We start from the raw sequence: 14,233 nt of genomic DNA, 5'->3' as shown, positions 1-14,233 counted from the left end.
ATACACTGCACTGTATATACACATGAAAAAGAAAATGGCGCTGGTTTGATGAAAGGTTATACAAATATTTAACCCCTTCCTGACAGAGCCAGTTTTTGCCTTCCTGACAGAGCCCTTTTTTTCAAATCTGACATGTATCACTTAAGTGGGGATAACTTTTTTTTGCTTTTACTTATCCCAGTGATTTTGAGATTGTTTTCTCGTGACACATTGTACTTCAAGTTAGTGGTAAATTTTCGTCGATACAGTCTGTGTTTTTTTGTGAAAAATACCAAAATGTCGTAAAAAAATGGAAAATTTTGCAATTTTCAAAATGTTAAATTTTCTGCTTGTGAGACAAATAATCATACCACTCAAAATAGTTAATAACTAACATAGACCATATGTCTACTTTATGTTTCCATCATTATTTCAACTTCCTTTTATTTTTTTTGGACACTAGGAGGCTTACAATATGAATAGCAAATTCTCAAATTTTCAAGAAAATTTCAAACACTGATTTTTTTAGGGACCAGTTCAGTTCTGATGTGACTTTGAGGGACTTGTATGTGAGACACCCCCATAAATGATGCCATTTCGAAAACTGCACCCCTCACAGTATTCAAAACAGCATTTTGGAAGTTTGTTAACCCTTTAGGTGTTTCACAGGAATTAAAATAAAGTGTAGGTGAAATTTCAAAATTTCATTTTTTTTGCAGATTTTCAATTTTAATACATTTTTCTAAGGAACACAGTAAATTTTACTAGAGAAATGTGACTAAAAATTGATTCCCCCAATTCTTTTGTTTTCATAAATATCCTATATGTGGCCCTAGTGTGCACGTTGACCAAACCACAGGCTTCATAATAGAAGGAGCACCTACTTGATTTTGGAGCCTCCTTTTTATGAGATTATTTTTTAGGCACCATGTAGGGTTCTAGGCACCATAAGATGCTAAAATTTAGGAACCCCCCCACAAGTGACCCCATTTTGCAAACTACACCCCTCAGGGAATTCATCTAGGGGTATAGTGTACATTTCAAACCCCCAGGGGTTTCACCAATTGTGGTACAACTGGGCAGTGAAAATGAAAAATTAAATTTTTTACACAAAAATGCAGTTCTGGCTCAAAATTTTTCATTTTCACAAGGAATGAAGGAGACAAAGCACCCCAAAATCTGTGCCCCAATTTCTCCCGAGTACGGCAATGCCTCACATGTGACCAAAAAATACCATTTGGGTGCATGGCAGGACTCAGAAGGGAAGGAGTGATTTTTGGATTTTGCAGCTCAGATTCTGGTGGAATGTTGGTGGGTGCTATGTCGCATTAGCAAGACCCCCAAAGCACCAATACAGTGGAACCCCCCCACAAGTGACCCCATTTTGCAAACTACACCCCTCAGGGAATTCATCTAGGGGTATAGTGTACATTTCAAACCCCCAGGGGTTTCACCAATTTTGATACAACTGGGCAGTGAAAAGGAAAAATTACATTTTTTACACAAAAATGCAGTTCTGGCTCAAAATTTTTAATTTTCACAAGGAATGAAGGAGACAAAGCACCCCAAAATCTGTGCCCCAATTTCTCCCCAGTACGGCAATGCCTCACATGTGACCAAAAAATACCATTTGGGTGCATGGCAGGACTCAGAAGGGAAGGAGTGATTTTTGGATTTTGTAGCTCAGATTCTGGTGGAATGTTGGTGGGTGCTATGTCGCATTAGCAAGACCCCCAAAGCACCAATACAGTGGAACCCCCCCACAAGTGACCCCATTTTGCAAACTACACCCCTCAGGGAATTCATCGAGGGGTATAGTGTACATTTCAAACCCCCAGGGGTTTCACCAATTTTGATACAACTGGGCAGTGAAAATGAAAAATTACATTTTTTTACGCAAAAATGCAGTTCTGGCTCAAAATTTTTCATTTTCAGAAGGTATGAAGGAGAAAAAGCACCCCAATATCTGTGCTCCAATTTCTCCCGAGTACGGCAATGCCTCACATGTGACCAAAAAATACCATTTGGGTGCATGGCAGGACTCAGAAGGGAAGGAGTGATTTTTGGATTTTGCAGCTCAGATTCTGGTGGAATGTTGGTGGGTGCTATGTCGCATTAGCAAGACCCCCGAAGCACCAATACAGTGGAACCCCCCCACAAGTGACCCCATTTTGCAAACTACACCCCTCAGGGAATTCATCTAGGGGTATAGTGTACATTTCAAACCCCCAGGGGTTTCACCAATTTTGATACAACTGGGCTGTGCAAATGAAAAATTACATTTTTTACACAAAAATGCAGTTCTGGCTCAAAATTTTTCATTTTCACAAGGAATGAAGGAGACAAAGCACCCCAAAATCTGTGCCCCAATTTCTCCCGAGTACGGCAATGCCTCACATGTGACCAAAAAATACCATTTGGGTGCATGGCAGGACTCAGAAGGGAAGGAGTGATTTTTGGATTTTGCAGCTCAGATTCTGGTGGAATGTTGGTGGGTGCTATGTCGCATTAGCAAGACCCCCAAAGCACCAATACAGTGGAACCCCCCCACAAGTGACCCCATTTTGCAAACTACACCCCTCAGGGAATTCATCTAGGGGTATAGTGTACATTTCAAACCCCCAGGGGTTTCACCAATTTTGATACAACTGGGCAGTGAAAATGAAAAATTACATTTTTTTACACAAAAATGCAGTTCTGGCTCAAAATTTTTCATTTTCAGAAGGTATGAAGGAGAAAAAGCACCCCAAAATCTGTGCCCCAATTTCTCCCGAGTACGGCAATGCCTCATGTGTGACCAAAAAGTGGCAGGACTCAGAAGGGAAGGAGTGATATTTGGATTTTGCAGCACAAATTCTGGTGGAATGTTGGTGGGTGCTATGTCGCATTAGCAAGACCCCCAAAGCACCAATACAGTGGAACCCCCCCACAAGTGACCCCATTTTGCAAACTAAACCCCTCAGGGAATTCATCTAGGGGTATAGTGTACATTTCAAACCCCCAGGGGGTTAACCAATTTTGATACAACTGGGCAGTGAAAATGAAAAATTACATTTTTTTACACAAAAATGCAGTTCTGGCTCAAAATTTTTCATTTTCAGAAGGTATGAAGGAGAAAAAGCACCCCAAAATCTGTGCCCCAATTTCTCCCGAGTACGGCAATGCCTCATGTGTGACCAAAAAGTGGCAGGACTCAGAAGGGAAGGAGTGATATTTGGATTTTGCAGCACAAATTCTGGTGGAATGTTGGTGGGTGCTATGTCGCATTAGCAAGACCCCCAAAGCACCAATACAGTGGAACCCCCCCACAAGTGACCCCATTTTGCAAACTACACCCCTCAGGGAATTCATCTAGGGGTATAGTGTACATTTTAAACCCCCAGGGGTTTCACCAATTTTGATACAACTGGGCAGTGAAAATTAAAAATTACATTTTTTTACACAAAAATGCAGTTCTGGCTCAAAATTTTTCATTTTCAGAAGGTATGAAGGAGAAAAAGCACCCCAAAATCTGTGCCCCAATTTCTCCCGAGTACGGCAATGCCTCACGTGTGACCAAAAAATACCAGTTGGGTGCATGGCAGGACTCAGAAGGGAAGGAGTGATTTTTGGATTTTGCTGCTCAGATTCTGGTGGAATGAATGGTGGGTGCTATGTGGCATTAGCAAGACCCCCGAAGCACGGTGAAATTATGAACCTAATAATCCATAGATGTGTGGTATATTTTAAAACACTCCTTTATACATAGGCCGGGTTTGTCGGGGCAAGTGTCACACTGGAAAATAGTTTGCTTTCTTATTCCCTTTTTATAGCAAACTTTGCACCTTTTTTGTGTCCTGCCCTTTTTTCCAGTGGAGGGGATTTCATCAGGAAAATGCTGCCCTGGTACAATACGGGGGCCAGTACTAGAAGTACTGGGGCCCTCTGCCTGCTGGTTCCCAAATATTAGGCCCTTTATGACTTCCTCTTGAAAGTGCATAAATGTCCCCCTCTGGCCGGTAGAACGGAATAGCACGTAAGCGTTATACAGTGCCATCTGGATGATATACACGGCCAGCTTCTTGTACCAGATTTTTGTTTTCCGCAGGGCACTGTACGGCTTCAGTACCTGATCTGAAAGATCCACTCCGCCCATGTACCTATTGTAATCCAGGATACAATTAGGTTTTGAGGTGTGGGTACTGGTACCTCGTACAGGGACGGAGGTGGTACTGTCTCCGTGAATTGTTGTCAGTATAAGGACATCCCTCTTGTCCTTATATTTGACCAACAACATATTTTCGGTGCATATTCCCCTGCTTTCACCCCTTCTCATTACTTGGGCAATGTGCGTTTTTGGGAGGCCTCTTTGGTTCTTGCGCACAGTACCGCAAGCTGCTGTACCTCTTGAACCAAGGGCCTTAAACAGGGGGATGCTAGTGTAAAAGTTATCCACATAGAGGTGATAACCTTTATCCAGGAAGGGGTGCACTAAATCCCAGACAATTTTTCCACTAACACCTACGAGGGAGGGGGGGCATTCTGGCGGTTCAATTCTTGAATCCTTCCCTTCATATACCCTAAACATGTGGGTGTACCCTGAGTTGCTTTCACACAGCTTATACATTTTTATGCCATACCTTGCCCTCTTACTGGGAAGGTACTGGTGGAATTTAACCCTTCCTTTAAAATGTATAAGGGACTCGTCAATACAAATACATTTTTCAGGGATGTACATCTCTGCAAATTTGGCACTGAAATGATCAATGACCGGCCTGACTTTGAATAGCCGGTCAAAGGTGGGATCATCTCTGGGTGGGCTCTGTGCATTATCGTTGTAATGCAAAAATTTAAGGATCGTCTCAAATCGAGCCCGGGTCATGGCTATACGGTAAAATGGGGTGCTGTACAGAACATCTGTACTCCAATATTGCCTAATTTCTGGCTTTTTTACTATGCCCATAAGAAACACCAGACCCCAAAACGTCATCATCTCTACTGCATCTACAGGGGTCCACCTAGCAAATGATGACGTGGGGTTTTGAGCAATAAACTGCTGGGCATATAAATTAGTTTGGTCCACCATTAAATTTATAAAATCATCAGAGAAAAATAATTTGAAAAAGTCAATTTCTCTGAGACCTGTGGAATCAAATTGGATTCCTGGCATGGCCAAAAACTCAGGAACCTGGGGCTCAAAATTGTCTGGTGGTGGGGTCCATACGAGATCAATTATTGGGGGGGGGGGGGTCTCAGCTGCTCTACGGGGGCGTCTTTGAGGGGGTCCCTCATCACCAGAGGAGGAAGAGGAGCTTAAGACAAATCCTTCAAATTCCCCGCTTGAATCACTGGCTGTGTCAGAGTCAGAGGCAAGCATGGCATATGCCTCCTCCGCTGAATACATTCTTCTGGATGACTGGGATGACATTTGGGATGCCATTTTTATTTTTGTGTTTCTGGTAGTGAAATGTTTCAACACGTGTATAGTGTAGGGGGGGTACAAACTTTATTTCAACCCGGGGGGGTATGTAGTGTGTAGTGTGTATGTAGTGCAGAAAAAAAAAAAAATACTTTATACAGGAATTTGATCCCAATAAAAAAAAAAAAAATTGAAGGGGTTAAAAAAAAAAAAATTGAAGGGGTAAAAAAAAGGTCCTGCGCCAAAAATTGAGCACAGATGTTGGTCAGTAACGTCCGTCACTGAACAGCGCTCAAAGGCAACAGGAATTTGATCAAAAAAAAAAAAAAATAGATCAACCCTGTGCCGAAAAAGCTGATCAGTGATGTACGTCACTGATCAGCGCACAGTGGCCACAGGACACCCACAAAATCACAGTGTGTGTAAAAAAAAAATTCAAAAAAGACCCCACAGCACCCTCAAAAAAAAAAAAAGGTGATCACTGATGCGACACTGATTACCAGTGAGGGGCAGCAGGTGCACAACCTTTGGTGCAACTGGCAGCAACTGACAGGTATATATAAAAAAAAAAAAACCACAGATATACTGATCAGCACAAAAGGGGGGGTAGCAGACACAAAATATACACTCTCTATCACTCTCTGTCACTATCTCTCTCTATCTCTCTATCTCTCACTATCTATCACTATCTATCACTCTATGACACTGCAGCAGCAGCACTGACAGTTATATATATAAAAAAAAAAACCCTGCACCCCCAAAAAGGGGGGGTAGCAGACACAAATCTCTCTATCTCTCTATCTCTCACTATCTATCACTATCTATCACTCTATGACACTGCAGCAGCAGCACTGACAGTTATATATATATATATATATAAAAAACCCCTGCACCCCCAAAAAGGGGGGGTAGCAGACACAAAATATAGCTCTCTCTGTCACTATCTCTCTATCTCTCTCTATCTCTCTCTCTATCTCTCTATCACACTGCAGCAGCAGCAGGAAGTCACAAGAAGTCAGATCCAGGAAGCATCCAGCACGCTACAAGCAGTGATCAGGTGATCAGGTAAGGTATTTGCAAGGATCAGGTAAGTTTTAGCAAGGATCAGGTCAGTATCACGGCAGATAGGCACGGTGACCGCTCTGCACGCAATTCCAGGCCGGAATGGCGTCTGCAGCGCAGTCACCGTTAGTTTAAATGTCGCGCCTTGGCTGTGATTGGCTGTCGGTCCGACGGACCAATCACAGCCTTGGGGGCAGGTGGGGTGAGGGTGGGGTGAGGTGTCATCGTCACCGATGACCCCCTCATGCCCCCTGACGCCCGGCGGTGATTGACACCTGTGTTACCGAGCGTCTGATTCGCTGGTAACACAGGAAAACGCTGTGAATGGCTGTTCACACTGAACAGCCAATCACAGCGATCGCCGACGGGGGGGCGGCATCGCAGCCCCCCCTGGGCATGCAGGGACATGTCTGCTGTCAGGGACAGCAGACATCGTCCCTCTGTCACTGCGTCTCGAGACGCAGTGACACTTTAAAGTCATGACGTACATTTATGCCATGTGTCGGGAAGTACATCCCGGCCATGACGTAAATGTACGTCAAATGTCGGGAAGGGGTTAATAACAGTTAAAAAATCATTACATACAATTGTATAATATTAAATGAAAATAAATTAAAAATGGTGAATATGTATTACAAATCTGGACTGGAATGCTGCGGGAGTAGGGCAAATGGAGTGTTCAGTCTCAGCAGGTCATATTTCTGTGATTCCTAACAGGAATATGCTAATTCCGTTCTCTCCCCAGCCAATTGGCCCTCTCTCTTTTCTCCTGTCAGAATAATAAATGTTCAAATTGCATTTTAGAACACTCATTTTTAAGATTATTAATGTGTATTATTTTCAAAATAATAATAATAATAATTGTTGTTTGCCTTCTGTTGATACCTATTTTTGATACATAGACATATTGACCATTTGATAAAGCAACACAGGTGTTATGCCTTAACTACTTGTGTATGGGTATATAAACCCTATGGTGAGCAGTTCCAACCTTTGAAGAAGCTGCATCCCTCTAAGCAGTGAAACGCGTTAGTGGTATTCTCTGGACCGGACCAGTTTGTTCATATTGGACATCCATCACCTGGACATTCCCAGCTATTTGGTCTCCCACTTCCCTCACCGCAGTGGGAATCCTTTCCCCTTCCCTTCGCTGTTGCTGGTCACCATTCCAGTTACCACACCAAATTTGCACCAACGCAGGAATCAAGGTTGGTAATGACCATCTGAAACCGTCCACATCTTGGTCACACGGCCTCACCAACCTTGAGGACACCTGCCACATACCATCCCCGAGATTGGAACCTGTAGCGACGTGGGAAACCCTTGGCTGTCTTATTATCCAGCCATTCTCCACATCTACCGGGTCATCACCATTTGTGGCCCCACTGTCGCATCTCATTTGAGGACATCTCTGCATCATTGCCTTCCGGATTGGATCAATCATAACATCTTGTGGTAACTATCAGCCTAGTGGGCAACCTGACTCACTTCCCCTATCAGGTACACCTCTGACCTGCTGAGACTGAACACTCCATTTGCCCTACTCCCTCAGCATTCCGGTCCAGATTTTTAATACATATTCACCATTTTTAATTTCTTTTCATTCATTATTATACAATTATTAATAATTATTATACAATATTAATTAGCATGTTATGATTTTTTAACTGTTATTAAATATTTGTATAACCTTTCATCAAACCAGCGCCACTTTCTTTTTCTTGTTGCTTTTGGTTTATTGGGGCTGACAACCCCATTTTTAAGTGACAGCTCTTAGCAAAGCACCCTCGGTAGTGCCTGACTGTGCACCCTAGGGAGCACACCGCATCCATGTCACTGTATACACACATATCACATATACACTATATATATATATATATATATAGAGTCCAATGTAAAGAGCACTCACCAGTCTTCCAATCTTAATGCCAATAAAAGTTTAATACATCACCAGAGTTTCACAGCAGAATGTCGACGTTTCGAGCCACTGCGGGCCCTTTGTCAAGACAGTGGTGGATGGGTCACAGCCCCAGAAGTACAAATCACCATAGGAATCTACACAGTATAAATACACACCAGAAGCAGGAAGTGCCTGCCCATCGCCAATTAATCAATTATCTATCGCTTCTACACTTTAGGATAGTGTCCACCCCTCACTCAGTATCTACATCAGTGCCACATTTGATACAATACACACGTTTATAATTTTTACCTCATATTTGAATCTCCATAGCGCTTTACTATCAGCCTTCTCCGGCGTGCGTTCCACCGCTTTGGAACGCAAGAGCCGGAAAGAGAACACCGCGCGCGTCATCTTCAGACGACGTGCACCTGAAATTGGCATGTGCGCTATCAGTATAAGTCCCCGGCAAGCGGCAGCAGGGATATGAAGTTCCTACCCATCCGAAGTCCCGCACTGGGTTATAGGGGGTATAACGACGTTACACGATCTGGCTGTGAAACGCACAGCCATTTTGGATCGTTTGGAACGCATACAGACAAACCTTATGTCATTCACTGGTTTACTCAATATACTGCTTCACATGTATAGCGCTTACTAGGAGGGGGGACAGTATCCCACAAAAAGTAAAGAACTGTAATTAGAAAAAAACTATAATTAGAAAAAAACATATAAATGTCCCCAAGGACCTACTTGAAAAAAATATACTCTGCAAAAAAATATTTTGCTGGCGAGAGGGCATTCTCACTCACTACCTCTGGTTTACAAAGTGTCACAACTTAGGAATGTATCAAAACAGGACGAACAACATATACACACATATTAAAAATTACAGAGTGGAGTCAGGGTGCCACACATCTGGCTATGAAGCAGCCTGGATCGAGGCACACAGACTCCCACCCCCCATTTAAAAACAAATACCAATTAGGTCCCATTGATATTGCTTTTAGGTTCTGATTTTAGAACATATTTGCTATAGAACTTTTTTGCAAACAAGTCAATAGATGCCAGTTGTCCATAGGTGACTACTCTATTATGTACCATGTGTAGTCATAAGAAATCTTTCAGCTCTAATACCAATGACTACAACTATTGTGCTGTCATTGGAGATTATTGCCATCAGTTACATGTCTCATCACAGAAAGATATTCATATGGGTCTTCTCATTAAGTCCTCGAGGCCATACAGTGTCCAACCGATGGATCCACTGCGCCTCTTTTTTTAGAAGCATAAGCCCCCTATCACCTCCACGTGGTGGGGGAGGGATCCAGTCTATTGCCATATATCGCAGAGTGGACAGTTGGTGTTTTTCTTTCACAAAATGTGCTGCCACGGGCTTATCAGTGGCCCCGGTAGAGTAGGCCAATCGAATCGAGGATCTATGTTGATTAATTCTTTCGCGTAGGGTTCGAATTGTTTTTCCCACGTATACTAAGCCACAAGGGCAGATCAGATAGTAGACCACATGATCTAATTGGCAGTATAAACGATGTTTCAAGTATATTTTTGTGCCATTGTGTGGATGGCAAAAGAATGTGCCCGTAATTAGTGCCCGGCAGGTGGCACACCCGAGACACTTATAGCATCCATTCTTTTTAGTGAGCCATCGGTCTTGATCTGCTTTTACTGGTTTCATGTTTGGTCTCAAGAGGTGATCTTTAAGGTTGGGTCCCCTGTTCACACTAAGCAGTGGAGGGGCCTTGCCCATTTTCTTAAATGCTTGATCTGAAGTGATCATCGACCATTGTGATTTAATAACACGCTGTGTGTTCTTGAAATTGGTGTCACAGTGAGTATTGATGATCATTCTTGCATTCTGGGTTACACCTTTAGGGATCAAACTCTGTTCTTGAAACCTTCTTTTGGCTTTGGTGAGGCTCTTATCAATAGTTTTGAGACTGTACCCCCTATCCAGGAATCTCTGTTTACACTCAGACAGTTGTTTTGTTGTTGCAGACTCTTCAGAGTTGTTGCGCATAACCCGAAGGAATTGCGAAATGGGTAAATTGGACTTGAGAGAGTCCGGATGATGACTGGTAGCCCAAAGGAGAGTGTTCCTGTCTGTTACTTTCTGGTAGAGGGTATATCCCAAAAATGCTCCGTTTCTCAGGACAGTTATGTCAAGAAAGTTCATAGAACTAGGATCACATGCATAAGTAAATCTCACAGGAGAGGATAGACAATTCAGCGTATTGACCATCTCAACAAAGGATGCTTCGTCACCTAACCATATGAGAAAGACATCATCAATGTATCTTTTTAAGTATTTGATCTGCCTAGAGTAATGCGGAAAAATAGATTTTTGTTCGTATGCATGCATAAACAGGTTGGCGAAGGCCGGGGCCACATTGGACCCCATAGCGGTCCCCGCCAGCTGCATATAGTATTTCTCTTGGTATAAGAAATGATTATACTTTAATACTAAATCCAGCACATTTAGCACAAATTCAATGGGTGGACCCCCATAAGGCCCTTCCAAGAGTACAGCTCTCACTGCCTCACTTCCCTCTTTGTGCGGAATAATTGTGTACAATGAATTAACATCCATTGTACACAGTAGACATTCGGGTTCCAGAACACCTATCCCTCTAATATCCTCAAGGAACTGTGAGGTATCCCTGAGGTATGTGGGGGTGGCCTGAACAAGTGGTTGAAGATAGTGGTCCAACCATTTTGCAAGTGGCTGCAAAAGAGAACCCCTTGCTGAAATGATCGGACGGCCAGGTGGATTGACGAGGGACTTGTGGATCTTAGGCAACGTATATAGAATCGGGCACACCGGATGTTCCACTGTTAAGTAATCCCTTGTCTCCTCGTCAATCCACCCTTGCGTCAAACCCATCCTCAGCAGTTCATCAATTCTATATTTAATTGCACTCATTGGGTTAGCGGTTAATTCAAGGTAAGTTGTTTTGTCACCCAGTTGTCTCTTAATCTCGTGGTCATAGTCAGAAAAATCTTGTAGTACGATCGAGCCGCCTTTATCGGCGCTACGTATAACCACCGAGGTATCATCCTGTAACCCCTTTAGCGCTGTTCTCTCTGCTGCAGATAAGTTATCAAAAGCTCTGTTCTGTTTAGCTTGTTCTTTACAGTCTTTATCCACTACCCGTAAGAACGTTTTTAAACTCGCATTGGTACTGATGGGATCAAAGGTACTTGGTTTTTTAAAAATCTTTTTGGGAGCCATAGTGGGGTTTGTCATTGAAGTTTGTATTGGTTTATTATCAAAATGCTCTCGAAGGCGGAGCTTCCTCCCCATTTTAAAGTGGTCAATTGACCACTGGAATGAATCAAATTTATATGTGGGTATGAAGTTCAAACCCTTCGAGAGTAAAGTATGCTCTGGCTGTGACAGGTTTTTGGATGAGAGGTTGAAAATCAATTCCTGTACCCCCTGTACCCTCCTGTTTGCCCTCTGTCTGGATTTCCCACCCCTCCGCGGGTGCGGTCTTTTGCACGTCGACTTAGGACGTCTCTGCGGGTGGGTCTGTTTCTTTGTTCTAAAAAAGATGAGGACGCTTGTTGATATGAGGAGCCCCGAGGGGGGGGTAAACTGTCACCTGTATCTGTCTCAGATGAAGAGTTAGAGATCTGGGATTCTGGTTCTCTGAAGCGTGGTTGCCGTGAGCGATACCCTCCTCGGTGTCTGTACCCTGATGGCTGTGTGGAACCTTCTCCCATCAACCACTTGTACACACCGTGTCTCTGGTAGTCACCCTCAACGGTTTCCAATTTCTTTCTTTTGAAGGCTATTAAGTCTGCTTTATATTTATCAATTTGGGATTGTATTCGACCCAACCAATCCTCAGTCTTATCAGCCTTCAAAATACTCAGTGATTCTTTTTCATACTCAGAGATTTCAACCTTAATTTTCTTTAGTTCTACACCAACCTCCTCCACAACCAGAGCTATCAAATCAAGAGAACATTTTGTAAGTACTCCACACCATCGGACGCAAAAGGCAGGATTGCGGCGACCGATGGTGGGAGTATTACTAATTCTAAATCCTCTCGGAATACGTTTTTTTCTATAGTACTCAGAGAGGAATTGACCATGTAGCATTAAATCAATTTCCCTCCGTTTTAATCTGTGCAATTTATGGAAATGATCAACAGATGTTGCAGAGGGCAATTGAGCAAAGTCCAACTCTGTGAACAAAATTTTATCAATTTCATCATCAGTTAAACTGATTTGGATATTTTCCGCATCACTCAAGGCAATTTCATCCAGTCCCAAAAGGCTTGTCGCCATTTAAGGAACACACTACACACTCTTAATTGGTACACAATATTTCTGGCAGAGCTAAACACTTAAGTAAGCACAAACAATATCACTTGCAATATATCTTTCTGAATACAGAACCAAAAGACAATCACAATCTATACCTATAGGTGATATTTAGCCACTTCAGGAGTATAACACATGCACGTGTCACAAATTTTTGTATAGCAGGCAATCTCCAGTAGTTCACAACTTTTTCACAGTTATATCCAATGGGTGCATAGTCCAGGAAATGTTACCTTAGCAGGTGAATCTCCATATATATATTTCTGTAGGGCCAGCACACGCAAATTTCAATTAGCAACTGCTGGGGTGCCAACTTAGGCTTGTGGTCCCGGGGGTACAGCCAAATATAGAGTCCAATGTAAAGAGCACTCACCAGTCTTCCAATCTTAATGCCAATAAAAGTTTAATACATCACCAGAGTTTCACAGCAGAATGTCGACGTTTCGAGCCACTGCGGGCCCTTTGTCAAGACAGTGGTGGATGGGTCACAGCCCCAGAAGTACAAATCACCATAGGAATCTACACAGTATAAATACACACCAGAAGCAGGAAGTGCCTGCCCATCGCCAATTAATCAATTATCTATCGCTTCTACACTTTAGGATAGTGTCCACCCCTCACTCAGTATCTACATCAGTGCCACATTTGATACAATACACACGTTTATAATTTTTACCTCATATTTGAATCTCCATAGCGCTTTACTATCAGCCTTCTCCGGCGTGCGTTCCACCGCTTTGGAACGCAAGAGCCGGAAAGAGAACACCGCGCGCGTCATCTTCAGACGACGTGCACCTGAAATTGGCATGTGCGCTATCAGTATCAGAATTTGTGCTAAATGCGCTGGATTTAGTATTAAAGTATAATCATTTCTTATACCAAGAGAAATACTATATGCAGCTGGCGGGGACCGCTATGGGGTCCAATGTGGCCCCGGCCTTCGCCAACCTGTTTATGCATGCATACGAACAAAAATCTATTTTTCCGCATTACTCTAGGCAGATCAAATACTTAAAAAGATACATCGATGATGTCTTTCTCATATGGTTAGGTGACGAAGCATCCTTTGTTGAGATGGTCAATACGCTGAATTGTCTATCCTCTCCTGTGAGATTTACTTATGCATGTGATCCTAGTTCTATGAACTTTCTTGACATAACTGTCCTGAGAAACGGAGCATTTTTGGGATATACCCTCTACCAGAAAGTAACAGACAGGAACACTCTCCTTTGGGCTACCAGTCATCATCCGGACTCTCTCAAGTCCAATTTACCCATTTCGCAATTCCTTCGGGTTATGCGCAACAACTCTGAAGAGTCTGCAACAACAAAACAACTGTCTGAGTGTAAACAGAGATTCCTGGATAGGGGGTACAGTCTCAAAACTATTGATAAGAGCCTCACCAAAGCCAAAAGAAGGTTTCAAGAACAGAGTTTGATCCCTAAAGGTGTAACCCAGAATGCAAGAATGATCATCAATACTCACTGTGACACCAATTTCAAGAACACACAGCGTGTTATTAAATCACAATGGACGATGATCAC

General features: G+C 42.9%; 1 protein-coding gene across 1 annotated transcript in view; it reads left to right on the top strand.

Annotated features, from left to right (window-relative positions):
- Nucleotides 1-14,233, top strand: part of LOC146036346 (putative HLA class I histocompatibility antigen, alpha chain H) — a 144,868-nt gene that overhangs the window by 24,396 nt on the left and 106,239 nt on the right. The window lies entirely within an intron of this gene.

The sequence above is a fragment of the Crinia signifera genome, chromosome 9 (genome assembly GCF_055691185.1).
Source record: "Crinia signifera chromosome 9, ASM5569118v1, whole genome shotgun sequence".
In the NCBI taxonomy this organism is placed as follows: Eukaryota; Metazoa; Chordata; class Amphibia; order Anura; family Myobatrachidae; genus Crinia; species Crinia signifera.
This window is presented reverse-complemented; position numbering and strand designations above follow the sequence as displayed.